The 16,415-nt window shown below is 48.7% G+C and overlaps 1 pseudogene across 1 annotated transcript; it reads left to right on the plus strand.

Moving 5' to 3' along the window:
- Nucleotides 1-1,544: 1,544 nt before the first annotated feature.
- LOC105880017 (dystrophia myotonica WD repeat-containing protein pseudogene) lies at nucleotides 1,545-4,852 on the plus strand (annotated as a pseudogene). Its single transcript, XR_001157978.3, has one exon. The product of XR_001157978.3 is annotated as a dystrophia myotonica WD repeat-containing protein pseudogene (transcript).
- The last annotated feature ends 11,563 nt before the right edge of the window (nucleotides 4,853-16,415 follow it).

Here is a 16,415-nt window from a genome sequence, read left to right on the forward strand (position 1 = left end):
GCCTCCCAAGTAGCTAGGGCTACAGGCATGCGCCACCATGCTTGGCTAATTATATATATATATTATATATATATTTATATATAATATATATTATATATATATTTTTAGTTGTCCAACTAGTTTCTTTGTATTTTTTAGTAGAGATGGAGTCTCACTCTTGCTCAGGCTGGTCTCGAGCTCCTAAACTCAAACGATCCTCACTCCTCAGCCTCCCAGAATGCTAGGATTACAGGAGTGAGCCACCGTGCCGGGCCCATTAATCAATCACACTCTTATTTGGCCTCTTATAGGTTAGTTCCTAATGTTTGGAGAATCCATTTGAAAGAACAACTTCTTATAATTTTTTACAGTGTATTTTCAATTTACCCCAGTATAGGAAAAAGTGGTGGGAGATGATTTAAATGTGTCCCTTTACAAAATTGAGGTCAAGGGATTAAACAGCCTCTCAAGTGTCCATGCTGTCCCAAGTCCCGGGATTTGAAACGAGATTTCTGAAGAAGCAGAGGCAGAAATAAGAGTAGTGTTACGAAAGTAAGAAGTTTGGATAAAAGGAAAAAGAGTGAAGTATTGATGGAATAAATGTACCAGGGAAGGAGTGCTGTTCTAGAGCAGGCGTTTTCCTCTGATCTGAGTTAGACAGTACCAGTGTCAGTGGCCTTCTAAATGGCTGAGAACCACCGGCGGTTTGACCAGGGATTCACAGCGAGGCAGAAGATGTTCTAGAAGGGGGTGGGGTGGGGAGCGCCTTGTACCAAGCACCTCCCGAGTGTGAAGCACAGAGCTGCCTTCGTCTCCACGTCTAGCTGTTGGTGTTTACCTTCCCCCGTTTTGCAGATGAGAAGCTGCAACCCAGAGAGGATAGAGAACCTTCCCGAGGTAAGCATGACGCCACGGTTCCAACGGGCTCTCCCGCTCCAGAGCTGATGCCAGGGAAAGTGGCCCCTCAGATCAGCCCCTCTAGACACAATCCTCGCTGCATCGTGGCGGTGACTTCCTTTCTAACTAGGACGATGGTCTGCCCTCGGTGACATCAATGGGGTCTCATCTTATCCGTGAAGTCCACATTATCTAGTGAGATGTTCAGCTCATGGAGTAGAGAAGAGATGTTGGGAGAATCATTCAAAGAAATCCCAAAATATTAAAATATCTCATTTAGACGGGGCACAGTGGCTCACTACTGTAATCCTAGCACTCTGAGAGGCCGAAGTGGGAGGATCGCTCAAGATCAGGAGTTCGAAACCAGCCTGGGCAAGAGCGAGACCCCGTCTCTAATATAAATAGAAAGAAATTAATTGGCCAACTAATACATATAGAAAAAATTAGCCGGGCATGGTGGCGCATGCCTGTAGTCCCAGCTACTCGGGAGGCTGAGGCAGGAGGATCGCTTGAGCCCAGGAGTTTGAGGTTGCTGTGAGCTAGGCTGATGCCACGGCACTCACTCTAGCCTGGGCAACAGGGGGAGACTGTCTAAAAAAAAAAAAAAAATATATATATATATATATATATATATATATATATATATCATTTAAAGCTTTGAAATAGGCGCGGCTTCCGGCGGGGGCCAGGCGGCAGGCGTCGGTCAGGCAGCCGCGGGGCCCGGGGGGCGCCCAAGATGGCGGCGGGCGGCGCGCCGCGCGGAGGGTGGCTCGGGCCCCGGCGCCGCCATGGGGGACTGCGCGGAGATCAAGGCGCAGTTCCGCACCCGGGAGGGCTTCTACAAGCTGCTCCCCGGCGACGGCGCCGCTCGCAGGTCTGGTCCTGCTTCTGCCCAGACCCCGGCGCCGCCCCAGCCGCCGCAGCCCCCGCCCGGCCCTCCCTCTGCCTCCGGCCCCGGCGCCGCGGGCCCAGCCTCGTCCCCGCCGCCCGCAGGCCCTGGGCCCGGGCCCGCGCTGCCCGCCGTGCGCCTCAGCCTCGTGCGCCTTGGGGAGCCGGACAGCGCGGGGGCCGGGGAGCCACCTGCCACGCCCGCGGGGCTGGGCGCAGGGGGAGACCGCGTCTGCTTCAACTTGGGCCGGGAGCTCTATTTCTACCCGGGCTGCTGTCGCCGCGGGAGCCAACGGCCCATCGACCTCAACAAGCCAATCGACAAGCGGATCTACAAGGGCACCCAGCCCACCTGCCATGACTTCAACCAGTTCACTGCTGCCTCGGAGACCATCTCCTTGCTGGTGGGCTTCTCGGCTGGCCAGGTGCAGTACCTGGATCTCATCAAGAAGGACACCAGCAAGCTATTCGATGAGGAGCGGCTGATCGACAAGACCAAGGTGACGTATCTGAAGTGGCTGCCTGAGTCGGAGAGCCTGTTCCTGGCGTCGCATGCTAGTGGCCACCTGTACCTATACAACGTCAGCCAGCCCTGCGCCTCAGCCCCGCCCCAGTACAGCCTCCTGAAGCAAGGCGAGGGCTTCTCCGTCTACGCTGCCAAGAGCAAGGCGCCCCGCAACCCGCTGGCCAGGTGGGCGGTGGGCGAGGGCCCCCTCAACGAGTTTGCCTTCTCGCCCGACGGCCGGCACCTGGCCTGCGTCAGCCAGGACGGCTGCCTGCGTGTCTTCCACTTCGACTCCATGCTCCTGCAGGGGCTCATGAAGAGCTACTTTGGGGGCCTGCTCTGTGTGTGCTGGAGCCCTGATGGCCGCTATGTGGTGACAGGTGGTGAAGATGACCTGGTCACCGTGTGGTCCTTCACAGAGGGCCGCGTGGTGGCCCGGGGCCATGGCCACAAGTCTTGGGTCAACGCTGTGGCTTTTGACCCCTACACAACTCGGGCAGAGGAGGCCACAGCAGCAGCCAACGGTGACATGGAGCGGAGCGGTGAGGAGGAGGAGGAGCCTGAGGCCGTGGGCACGGGCTCAGGCGGGGGCGTCCCGCTGTCCCCGCTGCCCACGGCCGGCTCCATCACCTACCGCTTTGGCTCGGCAGGCCAGGACACTCAGTTCTGCCTATGGGACCTCACTGAAGACGTGCTGCACCCACACCCGCTCCTGGCCCGTACCCGCACCCTCCCCGGCACGCCTGGCACCACGCCGCCAGCTGCCAGCAGCTCCAGGGGTGGCGAGCCTGGCCCCGGCCCCCTGCCCCGCTCACTGTCCCGCTCTAACAGCCTCCCACACCCGGCGGGTGGTGGCAAGGCAGGTGGCCCTGGTGTGGCCACGGAGCCAGGCACACCATTCAGCATCGGCCACTTTGCCATGCTCACGCTGCAAGAGCGACGTGACCGGGGGACGGAGAAGGAGCACAAGCGCTACCACAGCCTGGGCAACATCAGCCGGGGCAGCAGTGGGAGTGGTGGCGGTGGGGACAAGCCCAGCGGCCCGGCCCCTCGCAGCCGCCTGGACCCCACCAAGGTGCTCGGCACCGCACTGTGCCCACACATCCATGAGGTGCCACTGCTGGAGCCCCTCGTGTGCAAGAAGATCGCCCAGGAGCGGCTCACGGTCCTCCTCTTCCTGGAGGACTGCATCATCACCGCCTGCCAGGAGGGCCTCATCTGCACCTGGGCCCGGCCGGGCAAGACGTTCACAGACGAGGAGACCAAGGCCCAGACAGGGGAAGGAAGTTGGCCCAGGTCACCCAGCAAGTCAGTGGTAGAGGGCATCTCCTCCCAACCAGGCAACTCCCCAAGTGGCACAGTGGTGTGAAGCCCTGGATGTCGGGGTCCCCCACCCCATGCCCCCAGCCTTCTAGCCATAACCCTCCCCGTGACCTCACGGATCAACGTATTAACAAGACTAACCATGACTGATGGACTGCTCCAGTCCCCTGCCTTGTGCAAATTTTGGGGGTCCCCCAGACTCACCAAGACACTGGGGGGATGTCGTGGCCCTTGTGGCCTCAGCCTTGTCCCCACCCACTGCCAAGTACAATGGCCCCTTCCTCTGAAACATCAGTGTTACCCTCATCCCTGTCCCCAGCATGTGACTGGTCATTCCTGGTGGAGAAAGTCCCCACCCATGAAAGCCCCGGCTCTCAGTGTGCCCTCAGTTGAGAGGGCAGGGCAGGGGGTGGCCCACTCCACCCGGCCCCACCCCACTTTCTTGCTATTGTCTGTGCTTTTGAAGAGTGTTAAATTATGGAAGCCCCTCAGGACCCTCCCTGCCCCCCAGGACCTCTTATTTATACTAAAGTTCCCTGTTTTCACAGCAAAAAAAAAAAAGCTTTGAAATATTTAAAGGGCTTTTACACTGACTATACTATTTCCCTCATTCTGTGATGATGCCATTGAGCGAAAGAAATTGCGAAGTCATAAAAGCTAGTAGCAAATAATATTAGTAAATCTAATGTTTTCTTCCAGGAAAAAAGTCCACATTATGTGTTCATAATTCTGTTTTCAAAAAAACTAATGGTAGCATGTATTTATTTATACAACTGCTTAGTGCTTGCTTTTTCAGCATTACAGTATAACTTTTGAAGCCGAGCTCCTCTCAGACACTAAAGACAAGACAGTTTGAAATCGTTTCAGCCACACGTGGGTCTATAGCACCCGGCAAACGCGACGCTCTCCCCGACCCCTGCTTGCAATTCTGCAGCGACCTTCACCCAGTGCCCGCGGGGCTCTAGGCATCTTGCCAGTTTCTGGGAAAACAGCAGATGAAAAGATAACCTCATTCCGGGGGACAGGCAAAGACAAGCACACAAAGTAACTGCAAATTATGGAAACTATTGTGAAGGAAACAAGCAGGGTACTGACGTTGAGGATGCCCTGGTGGACTTGGATGGATAATTTTGAGGCACATGGGAAGATGTTGGAGTTTTGAGCTATGTGGTCAAACTGGTAGTTCCTATTTTCCTCAACTGAATAAGGTATCCACTGGAAGCTTCACGGATAGACGGTTATTTGGAAGCTTCTGATAGAGTGTCTGTTCTCCAACTGAATGATAGTTCTTCAAGCATGAACCGGTTCTGCCCTTGGCTCTGACAGTTCTGCGAGCACTCAGGCTGGGCAATCTGCAGCCCGCAACGGCGTTGCCACCATGTGATGGGCAGTCTTCTACATCGATGGCTCTTCCTTTTAGCCCTGCGTAATAGTGTGATTTCTGAGCACTTTTTTTTTTTTTTTTTTTGAGACAGAGTCTACTCTGTTGCCCTGGCTAGAGTGCCGTGGCATAAGCCTAGCTCACAGCAACCTCAAACTCATGGGCTCAAGCAATCCTGCCTCAGCCTCCCAAGTAGCTGGGACTACAGGCATGTGCCACCATGCCCGGCTAATTTTTTCTATACATATTAGTTGGCCAGTTAATTTCTTTCTATTTATAGTAGAGACGGGGTCTCGCTCTTGCTCAGGCTGGTTTCGAACTCCTGACCTTGAGCGATCCTCCCGCCTCGGCCTCCCAGAATGTTAGGATTACAGGCGTGAGCCACTGTGCCCGGCCTCTGAGCACTTTTTAAAGTGACAATTAAGATCCAAATTTAAGTGAAATCCAACTGAACAGTGCCAATGTCAACTAAGGACAAATGGACCCATGGATGATTTTCGTGCATGGAAGTGGCAGGTGCACAAACAGCAGCAGCTACGCCACATCCTGCCTGGCAGCTGGCAAAGGTCTTTAATGAGAAGGAGAGGACAAACCTCCATTTCGGAAGGTCTAACATGGGGAGTTGAGGGGCTGGGTCTTATAATCTCACTCCATCCTAGGATTCTATTTTTTTTATTTCTTTTGAGACAGAGTTTCACTCTCTTGCCTGGGCTAGAGTGCCATGGCATCAGCCTGGCTCACAGCAACCTCAATCTCCTAGGCATAAGTGACCCTCCTGCCACAGCCTCCCGGGTAGCTGGGACTACAGGCATGCGCCACCATGCCTAGCTAATTTTTTCTGTTTTTAGTTGTTTGGCTAATTTTTTTCTATTTATAGTAGAGACAGGATCTCACTCTTGCTCAGGCTGGTCTCGAACTCCTGAGCTCAAGCAGTCCTCCTGCCTCGGCCTCCCAGAGTGCTAGGATTACAGGCTTGAGCAACCGTGCCTAGTCCATCCTGGGATTCTAGACAACCTACTGGATTCCGAGACCCTTGAGGGCAGGCCCTCTGCATCCCCGGTGTGTGGTCTGCACAGCACTGAACATATAGCACATGTTCCATAAATGTTTTGATGAATAAATAGAAGTGTTGGGAATTATTAGACAGTATGGTGCATGATGGGATAAATAGGCTTTCCAGCCAATGAGACCTGAGTTTAAATCTTGCCATCACTCAAAAACCATGTGATGGCTGGGTGCTGTGGCTCATGCCCATAATCCTAGCACTCTGGGAGGCCGAGGCAAGAGGATTGCTCAAGGTCAGGAGTTCGAAACCAGCCTGAGCAAGAGCGAGACCCTGCCTCTGCTATAAATAGAAAGAAATTAACCGGCCAACTGATATATATAGAAAAAATTAGCCGGGCATGGTGGCGCATGCCTGTGGTCCCAGCTACTCGGGAGGCTGAGGCAGGAAGATTGCTTGAGCCCAGGAGTTTGAGGTTGCTGTGAGCTAGGCTGACGCCACGGCACTCACTCTAGCCTGGGCAACAAAGCGAGACTCTGTCTCAAAAAAAACAAAACAACAAACAAAACCATGTGACCTCATCAAGTTACCTAACCTCCTAAACCTCATCGGGATTCTCTAGGATTCGAGAAAATTAGCAAAGATCACATGGTCTACTGAGGGGCTGCATAGAAAGAATTATGGTCCCCCTGTAACGGTTAATAGTTATATGAGGTCATAAAAACCTGCTAGTGTTACGGACGGGAATCAAGTCTGTTTCTGTTAAAAATCTCATCTATTTGGAGTGGACCCAGAGTGCCAGAGCAGCTCATCTGAATTATAAAACCTCCAGGAGGGTGGGCCTGGCAGCCGCAGGGACCTTTTTATTTTTCCCAGAACCCATAGTTTCTCCCAGAATCCCTCACTAAATGCCTCCAACTTGCTGGGAAACCACGCTTGACACTCCTGAGGTCAGGGACTGTGAGAATCTGTGGTGAATTGGCTCTCGGGGTACTACGACCAAGGCCCCCTGGGATCACTAGCTTCCCCTCCGCCTCAGGGCCACCTCCAGACAGTTCCTTCCCAGAAAATAAAATCCCAAATCTCTCCGTGGCCTCCAGGCTCTCGTATCTCCCTCCCTCTTCCTGGCTCACCACTTCCAAAAGCCACACTCACCTCCTGCCTGGTTCTCTAGAGAAGACGCTTCCATCTCGAGGCCATTGTCCTGGTCCCCAGATACCTACTTTACGTGGCCTGTCCCTGCACTTAAATGCCCCATACCCCCCTCCAAAGAGACCATTCCTAACTACCAGAGCTAAAATGTCACCGCTCCCCCCAACCAACACACACACACACCCATTCTCCTACTTGGCTTTATTTTTCTTTATAACACCTTCATTGTGCTGTATATTTATTCATTTGTCTCCCTCCCAGAAAACAAGGACTTTTTCTTTTGCCTGGCACAGTTCAAGTATTATTTAAGTAAATGAATTTGTGAATGAATGAACCTGAGATGATTCAGGCAGATGTAGCCGCGCCCTCCCTTGGGGTGAGCTGTGACCTTGTGTCACTTGCAAAGGTCACCGTGTTTTTAATAGCCCTGAGGTTATCGATAAGGCAGCTGAATCACCTCCGAACGGCAGACCCGGATAGATTTCAGAACAGGAGCCTGTGATGGGGAGCAGTCAGCGACGTTAAGAATTAATGAGCTTTCTGTTCTCCTACGAGTGTAATGTATAAATTGTGTTGCTCTGTGCCGTTCGGATTTAGAACCGAAGACGGAAATAATCGTGAAGGTGAAGGACGGCCTTGGCAACTATTTTTAGAATCCCCCAACAAATGAGATTTTTTTTTTTAAGCACTCAGTCTCTAGCCTTATCTGATTTTATGACCTCACTTACCTGAAATTATAGTTTGGGAATAATGATCACCCCAGTTTTTCCAGCCGTTATAAGAACTAACAAATAGCTCCTGATAAGAAGGGAGTGGAGAGATATAACTCAATCCCGTGAAGAAACTAAAGAAATCCATTGGTCACATGATTGTGAATAATCCTTAAGTTTATTATTATTATTATTATTTTTGAAATAGAGTCTCACTGTGTTGCCCAGGGTAGAGTGCCGTTGCGTCAGCCTAGCTCACAACAACCTCAAACTCCTGGGCTCAAGCAATCTTCCTGCCTCAGCCTCCCGAGTAGCTGGGCCTACTGACATGCATCACTGTGCCCAGCTAATATATATATATATTTTTTTTAGTTGGCCAATTAATTTTTATTTTTATTAGAGATGGGGTCTCACTCTTGCTCAGGTTGGTTTCGAACTCCTGACCTTGAGTGATCCTCCCGCCTCGCCTTCCCAGAGTGTTAGGATCACAGGCATGAGCCACCGCGCCCGGCCTAAGCTTATTATTAATATCACCTCCCACGGAGGCCAGTTCCCGCTGGGCCATGGGGATGTGCCCACAGCAAAACAGTGCAGTGATTTGCCAAAGAGCTTTATGGGCACAAGTTCAGATATTGTGACAACAATCTCATTTGCTGCCCTGAGAAATAACTTTCAGCAAAGCTGAGGGCAGTAGGATTTAGAGTGCAAAGAGAGAAAATGACCTTTACGGAGGACACACTTATTCTCAGTGACCTTGCTCCTCTCCTTTCTCCAACAGACAGACGAAAAATCATGCTGTCTGCTAACTTTGCCTGTTTCTCGCCCCATTTTTAGTTTTCCTCAAACCAAGACCCAGACAAATCACTGGGTGAAAGCCTCGCTAGATTTTTATAGGACCAAGGATGCTCATTGTAGTGCTGTTTATAATAAAAAAGTTGTTAACTCTGCCGGCCGGGCGCAGTGGCTCACGCCTGTAATCCTAGCACTCTGGGAGGCCGAGGTGGGCGGATTGCTCGAGGTCAGGAGTTCAAAACCAGCCTGAGCAAGAGTGAGACCCCATCTCTACTATAAATAGAAAGAAATTAATTGGCCAACTAATATATATAGAAAAAATTAGCCGGGCATGGTGGTGCATGCCTGTAGTCCCAGCTACTCGGGAGGCTGAGGCAGCAGGATTGCTTGAGCCCAGGAGTCTGAGGTTGCTGTGAGCTAGGCTGACGCCATGGCACTCACTCTAGCCTGGGCAACAAGCGAGACTCTGTCTCAAAAAAAAAAAAAAAAAAAGTTGTTAACTCTCAAAGTACCAAGAGGTTACAAAAAAAGATGCCTCATTCATAGCTTAGTATGCTGTAATCAAACACGTTTTGGAAAAAATTTAACAAGGTGATAAAATGGTCGTGGAAATATTAAATGAAAAAGCAAGTTATCAACCAGTTTATACCACATTTCTTCCCATTTGTTAAACCATGCTTATACAGGTAGGAAAAAAGACAGGAAAGATGCATATCAAAATGTCATAGGGTCATCCGGTTCTCGTAACAGCTGGAAAAATTGGGGTGACATATATCTTGGCGGGAGGATTATAGGTGATTTTTATTTTCCCCTTTGTGTTTTTCTAACATTTTCAAAAGTTTCTGCAGCTCACGCCTGTAATCCTAGCTCTTGGGAGGCCGAGGCGGGCGGATTGCTCAAGGTCAGGAGTTCAAAACCAGCCTGAGCAAGAGCGAGACCCCGTCTCTACTAGAAATAGAAAGAAATTAATTGGCCAACTGATATATATATATAAAAAATTAGCCGGGCATGGTGGCGCATGCCTGTAGTCCCAGCTACTCGGGAGGCTGAGGCAGGAGGATCGCTTGAGCCCAAGAGTTTGAGGTTGCTGTGAGCTAGGCTGACGCCACGGCACTCACTCTAGCCTGGACAACAAAGCGAGACTCTGTCTCAAAAAAAAAAAAAAAAAAAGTTTCTGCAATGAAAATTTATTGTTTGTTTGATGGGGAGCGTCGTTAGATTTTTTTGAAAATCAATCAGCCCATCACCTAGCGATTCAACCTATTTGAAATGAAGACTTTTCAAAAAAAATGGGAGAAAATCTCTTTCCCCTGTAGATACTGCTCTTGGTTTCTAAATCTTGGTGTTTTTTTTGTTTTTTTGTTTTTTCTTTTGAGACAGAGTCTCGCTTTGTTGCCCAGGCTAGAGTGAGTGCCGTGGCGTCAGCCTAGCTCACAGCAACCTCAAACTCCTGGACTCAAGCGATCCTCCTGCCTCAGCCTCCCAAGTAGCTGGGACTACAGGCATGCGCCACCATGCCCGGCTAATTTTTTCTATGTATATTAGTTGGCCAATTAATTTCTTTCTATTTTTAGTAGAGACGGGGTCTCGCTCTTGCTCAGGCTGGTTTTGAACTCCTGACCTTGAGCAATCTGCCCGCCTCGGCCTCCCAGAGTGCTAGGATTACAGGCGTGAGCCACCGCGCCCGGCCTAAATCTTGGTTTTATAGAAAAACAACATTCTCTAGCCTGGGCAACAAAGCGAGACTCTGCCTCAAAAAAAAAAAAAAAGAAAAACAACATTTTGATTTTAGAGGGAGGCATAAAGCTATGCAATAGTGCTCAAGCCATTTAATATTCTCGAAATGAATTGCCAACTGCTAGTGTATTAGAAAAGACACAAATCAGAGATCCAAGTTCATGCTCTGCCACTAACTACTCTTGAAACCTAGGGCAAGGCAGTTCTGTCGGAGTCAGTCTCCCCATCTGTAAAATGGAAAGCATGGTCTCTCTTCTGTTGACCTAACAAGATTAGGACCCAGTAAATAACCCACATTGCATGGGAAGTAAGGTAGGGCCATTGTCACAAAAATACAGTCAGGGCTCTTCTTTTGACATAGGGTATCTTTTAACAGAAGGCCAGAGAGGAGGCTGATTCAGAAAAATAAAGCCCCGCAAGGAATGAACCGCCAGGGACAAGCAGTGAGTCACCCATGCTGGACTGCCTGCCGCAAAAGGCAGAGGAGGCAGGAAACGTTATCAGCCGGGAGCCCACAGGGGTCCCCGGCAGGGATGCAAGTTCAGCCTTTTCCAAAACAGTGTGGGCTTTACAGCTAAATATTTTGACTGCTCTGCCATTTGACATATCAGTTCCCAATGAATGGTTCCTAATGCATCTCCCTTCCAGGACAGCTTCTTGGCCATCTTGTTGCAGAGAACTGGAGATTTGGGTTGCAGTTCTATTCCGGAAACACTCAGACTCTCAGGGTCACAGCTAGGCAAACTGACCAGGCTTCCAATGCTTGACATCAGCACTGTCAAATATCTCTTTTTTGTTCTTTTCTAATCTTCCCTGAGTCTATACTAGATGCTCTTCCCTTACTCATTTGCAAAATGTTTTCTGGTAGTCATTTAGCCACTAGTAAGAATTTAAGTTCCTAAGTTTCTTCTCCCAGTGGCATTTTAAGCTCATTTCTTATGGTTAGGTGACATGACGTTAGGGAAGACAATAGTGCATGAGGTGTAAGGAGAGGAGGGAGGGCAGGTGGATTTAGGGGAGAAGCCACTCTCTTTCTCCCAGGGCAGGGGTATATACTCTCTCCCATCCTAAAGTCTGGTCTTAAAACAATGTCAGTGGAGCCTGCTTTGGGAAACCCAATGCTAAACTGGAATATTCTTGCAAATGAATAATTTGCAGTGCTGAGAGCTTTCTTTTTTTAATTTTTTTAAATTTTATTGCTTTTCTCTTTTTTGTATTTTTTTTTTTTGGTCTTCTTTTTTTTTTTAACCGCAATTGTGACCATAAGAGCTTTCTTGGCCAGGCACGGTGGCTCACGCCTGTAATCCTAGCACTCTGGGAGGCCGAAGCAGGCGGATTGCTCAATGTCAGGAGTTCGAAACCAGCCTGAGCAAGAGTGAGACCCCCATCTCTACTATAAATAGAAAGAAATTAATTGGCCAACTAATATATATAGAAAAAATTAGCCGGGCATGGTGGCACATGCCTGTAGTCCCAGCTACTCAGGAGGCTGAGGCGGGAGGATCGCTTGAGCCCAGGAGTTTGAGGTTGCTGTGAGCTAGGCTGATGCCACAGCACTCTAGCCCGGGCAACAGAGCAAGACTCTGACTCAAAAAAAAAAAAAAACAAAAAAAAACAATAGAAACCCATTGCTTCTGCTATAAGGCTTCAAATGTGAAGCCAAAGATCACAGTTTGTCTCTGAGATGTGAATGAATTTAGCAAATTCTTTCCTGGGAGCAGGTTTTGGTTTGGAGAAAGAAGAGACGAGGAAAGCTTCCTGGGAAAGCTCCCAGTGATTGCGTGAAGTAGCCTTGGACAGGAAGAAGAGGTACAGAAAAGTGAAATCACAGGTAAACTTCCTTTTTATTTAGGCCGGGGTGCCTTCTGTCTATACTAACCATCCGCAGCCCATGCCGCTTTAAGGATTACTGGAAACCCTGTCTCTGTCCTTCCCTTCACCATCAGCCCCCAAGAGAACGCTCTGGATCAAGGCTTCAAACCTCCACCAGCGGCTGGGCGTGGTGGCTCACGCCTGTAATCCTAGCACTCAGGGAGGCCAAGGTGGGAGGATCGCTCAAGGTCAGGAGTTTGAAACCAGCCTGAGCAAAGGCGAGACCCCATCTCTACTAAAACTAGAAAGAAATTAATTGGCCAAATAAAAACATACATAGAAAAAATTAGCCGGACATGGTGGCGCATGCCTGTAGTCCCAGCTACTCGGGAGGCTGAGGCAGGAGGATCATTTGAGCCCAGGAGTTTGAGGTTGTTGTGAGCTAGGCTGATGCCACGGCACTCTAACTGAGGGAACAGAGTGAGACTGTCAAAAAAAAAAAAAAAAAAAACACCTCCACCAGCAGTCAAAGGTGAGAGCAGTCAAAAGCCGCACAAGGGTGAGAGGTCAGATTGGCATCTCTTTCCTGCTCTGGAATCCTGGGTGCAGAGAGAACAAGGGACCCAAGGTCAGTCCCAGGGCCCAGCTGGGGACTCAAGGCTCTCTCCCAGCAGTAACTGGAACACAAAATGAATCCCAAGGGATGAAGCATTCCAGGGGCTGAAAAACGAGGCTTACGTTCCCGTAATCCACCAAACTGCTTATGTAGAACCTCTTGATGGACTTTGGTTTTCTTTGTGCACCACTTTGAATCCCTGTTGCATATTTGGGTCAGAGCAATGGAAGGGGCGCATGACTTGCTTTAAAATTAGCCTCAAAACTCATTGTATAACAGCTCTCGTTTTCACTAAACGGAATGGTTTCTTGAGAGGACAAGCACAGCATTTGTAATGAGTCCCTCTGGTTGAGTGGTCTTGGAGAAAATCCTTTAGATTCACCAAGACTCAATGTTTCCACCTGTGAAATGGGGTGTAGATTTTCTTTGAAAGAAAAGAAATAAAGGATAAGAAAGTAAAAGTAACCTTATCCAGACCCTAATACACACACACACACACACACACACACACACACACACCCCACACACACACACACTGTCTTCTGGGCTTGCCAGAGATAAAGAACCATCTATTCTAGTCCCAAAAGACAGGACAAAACTAGAGAGGAAAAGAAATGTTTACTTTCCAAATCATGCTATCAATCACCAGAGACCAGGGTTGATGTTCTGATAGTCTGGTGAGCTCAGAAAACATATTTTTAGTCTTAAGAAAAACTTTTCTTTCTAAGTATTTCTCCTGGGACAGTGAGATAATCTTCACACAAATTCAAAATCAGCCAAAAAAAAAAAAAAAAAAAAAAACCACTAACAAAAAACCATCGTTGGTCCTTCCCCAAGGACAAAAAGTTTCCCAAGATTTCTGATTTCTCTTGGCAACATCTGCAAATAGACCCGAAGGACTCGAGGGCTAAACAGATGCAAGGGACTGTGCGTGACCATGTATGTCCACAATGTGTCTACGGCAACGGTTGCCGTGGTCGTCTGAGTTAGAGAGATGGTTGACTGTAACATGTGTGTCATTTCCAAGGTGGTGGCTGAGAGCTGAGGGCTGGGAGAGAGGGTGCTAAAAGGGATAGCCCTTTAAGTATGAGGACAAAGAACACATGACCGTCGCTTAGAAACCATCTGGCATGGGGTTTGTGTGTAACAGCCGCACAGGTGCCTAGACACTGTGCTTCAGTGTGTGCTTCAGGTAGGTCCCTGGAGTTAAACCTGGGCTCAGATCCCAGCTCAGCCACTTATAGCCATGTGGCCTGGGGCAAGCTACTTGGCCTGTCTGAACCTCAACTTCCTCATCTGTAAATTGGGGTTAATAATAGCACCCATCTCATGGATCGGGCCTCGTAAATGCTCCTCATTATTAGTTATTATCATTAGCCCTAGTTTCCTAGGGCTGCCATGACAAATTGCCACGAACTTGGCTTAAAACAACGGAAGTCAGCTGGGAGCAGAGGCTCACGCCTGTAATCCTAGCACTCTGGGAGGCCGAGGCGGGAGGATCGCTCAAGGTCAGGAGTTTGAAACCAGCCTGAGCGAGACCCCACTCTACTAAAAAAATAGAAAGAAATTAATTGACCAACTAAAAATATATATACAAAAAAATTAGCCGGGCATGGTGGCGCATGCCTGTAGTCCCAGCTACTGGGGAGGCTGAGGCAGGAGGATCGCTTGAGCCCAGGAGATTGAGGTTGCTGTGAGCTAGGCTGACACCATGGCACTCTAGCCCCAGCAACAAAGGGAGACTCTGTCTCTAAATAAATAAATAAATAACTTGACTGTCATTTTTGGCTAGTGGCTGCATCTCTCTAATCTCTGCCTTCTCCTCTCCTCCCTCTGTCTCTCCTGTTTGTGCTTGTAAGGACACTTGTCATTGGATTTAGGGCCCCACCCAGATAATCCAGAAAGAATGATTTTATCTCAATATTCCTAATTTAATACATCTTCAAAGACCCTTCCTTTTTCCAAAAAAGGTCACATTCCCATGTTCCAGGGATTAGAAGGTAGACATATCTCTTTGGGAGCGACCACTCAACACACTACAGTAATGTTTGTATGGCTATGTATTTTTTTGTTTGTTTGTTTTTGAGACAGAGTCTCACTCTGTTGTCCGGACTAGAGTGCCGTGGTGTCACCCTAGCTCACCCGCAACCTAAATCTCCTGGGCTCAATCAATCCTCCTGCCTCAGCCTCCCGAGTAGCTGGGACTACAGGCATGTGCCACCATGCCCGGCTAATTTTTCCTATATATTTTTAGTTGGCCAATTAATTTCTTTCTATTTATAGTAGAGACGGGGGTCTCGCTCTTGCTCAGGCTGGTCTTGAACTCCTGACCTTGAGCAATCTGCCCGCCTCCGCCTCCCAGAGTGCTAGGATTACAGGCGTGAGCCGGCCAGTGTGGTTACGTATTGATAGTGCAGTGTTGGCCTTAGGCTGGGTCAGCAGGGGCCCTGAGCCGCGCACTTTAGAAGGCCCTCTGTCACATGGCACTCAGCACGGGCTCAGGGGAGTCTGTAACCCTGAACAGCGCTAGTGACTAACGCCATTCTGGGAACCTCCACCGACATCTTCTGCCCCGGGTTCTCCAAACAAAAGGTAGCCACACCCAAAGCTGTGAAAGTTTGTAGGTTGTGCTACCGCTGACACCCAGACGGACACTGCCCTGGGGAGGGAGGGGGACTGGGGCGGCAGGAGCTGCTTGATAAGAGGACAATCAGCTTTCCAAAATCTTCCTCTCTCCTCTCCAATGGCCTGAACACAGCAGTCAGCCGTGTTTCTCTTCCTGCTCCAATGTATGACTCTAGAGTTACTCACGAATCAGCACAGTATTCACAACAGTTCACGTGTGTGTATGTAGGTCTGCACATATAGATGAAACATGTTAGCAACTCCTTATAAAATTATTTAAGTCTAGATTTTTTTAAAAGATATGGATGGGTGCGGTGGCTCACACCTATAATCCTAGCACATAGGGAAGCTGAGGTGAGAAGATTGCTTGAGGTCAGGAGTTCGAAACCAGCCTGAGCAAGAACGAGACCCTGTCTCTACTAAAAATAGAAAGAAATTAGCCAGGCAACTAAAATAGAAAAAATTAGCCAGGCATGGTAGTGCACACCTGTAGTCCCAGCAACTCGGGAGGCTGAGGCAGGAGGATCGCTTGAGCACAAGAGTTTGAGGTTGCTGTGAGCTAGGCTGATGCCACAATACTGTAGCCCGGGCAACAAAGTGAGACTCTGCCTCAAAAAAAAAAAAATGAAATAAAATAAAAATTAAATATATATAATTATAAGGGATTTTAAAAATCAAGATATAAATGATAGTGATTTATACGATGATACTAGAATAATCTGTGATAGTGTATGTGATAACAGAAATACCACATGCAACCCAATTACAATGTCTGACATATAAAATGCATGATTCATTTCCAAATCAAAGTGCTGCTTTAAGAATTTTAATGATGGTTTTAATTGCTGCTGCCTCTGCAGAGCAAAGTTTCTCTAAATTGAAATTTAAATTAAAACAAAAACTAAGATTCAAGAAAGGTAACCTAGTTTGCCATTAGTGTCAATAGAATACAAATTATATGAAAACATTGATCACAATAGCATAATCGTATAATA

This window comes from Microcebus murinus, chromosome 5 (assembly GCF_040939455.1).
Source record: "Microcebus murinus isolate Inina chromosome 5, M.murinus_Inina_mat1.0, whole genome shotgun sequence".
Taxonomy (NCBI): Eukaryota; Metazoa; Chordata; class Mammalia; order Primates; family Cheirogaleidae; genus Microcebus; species Microcebus murinus.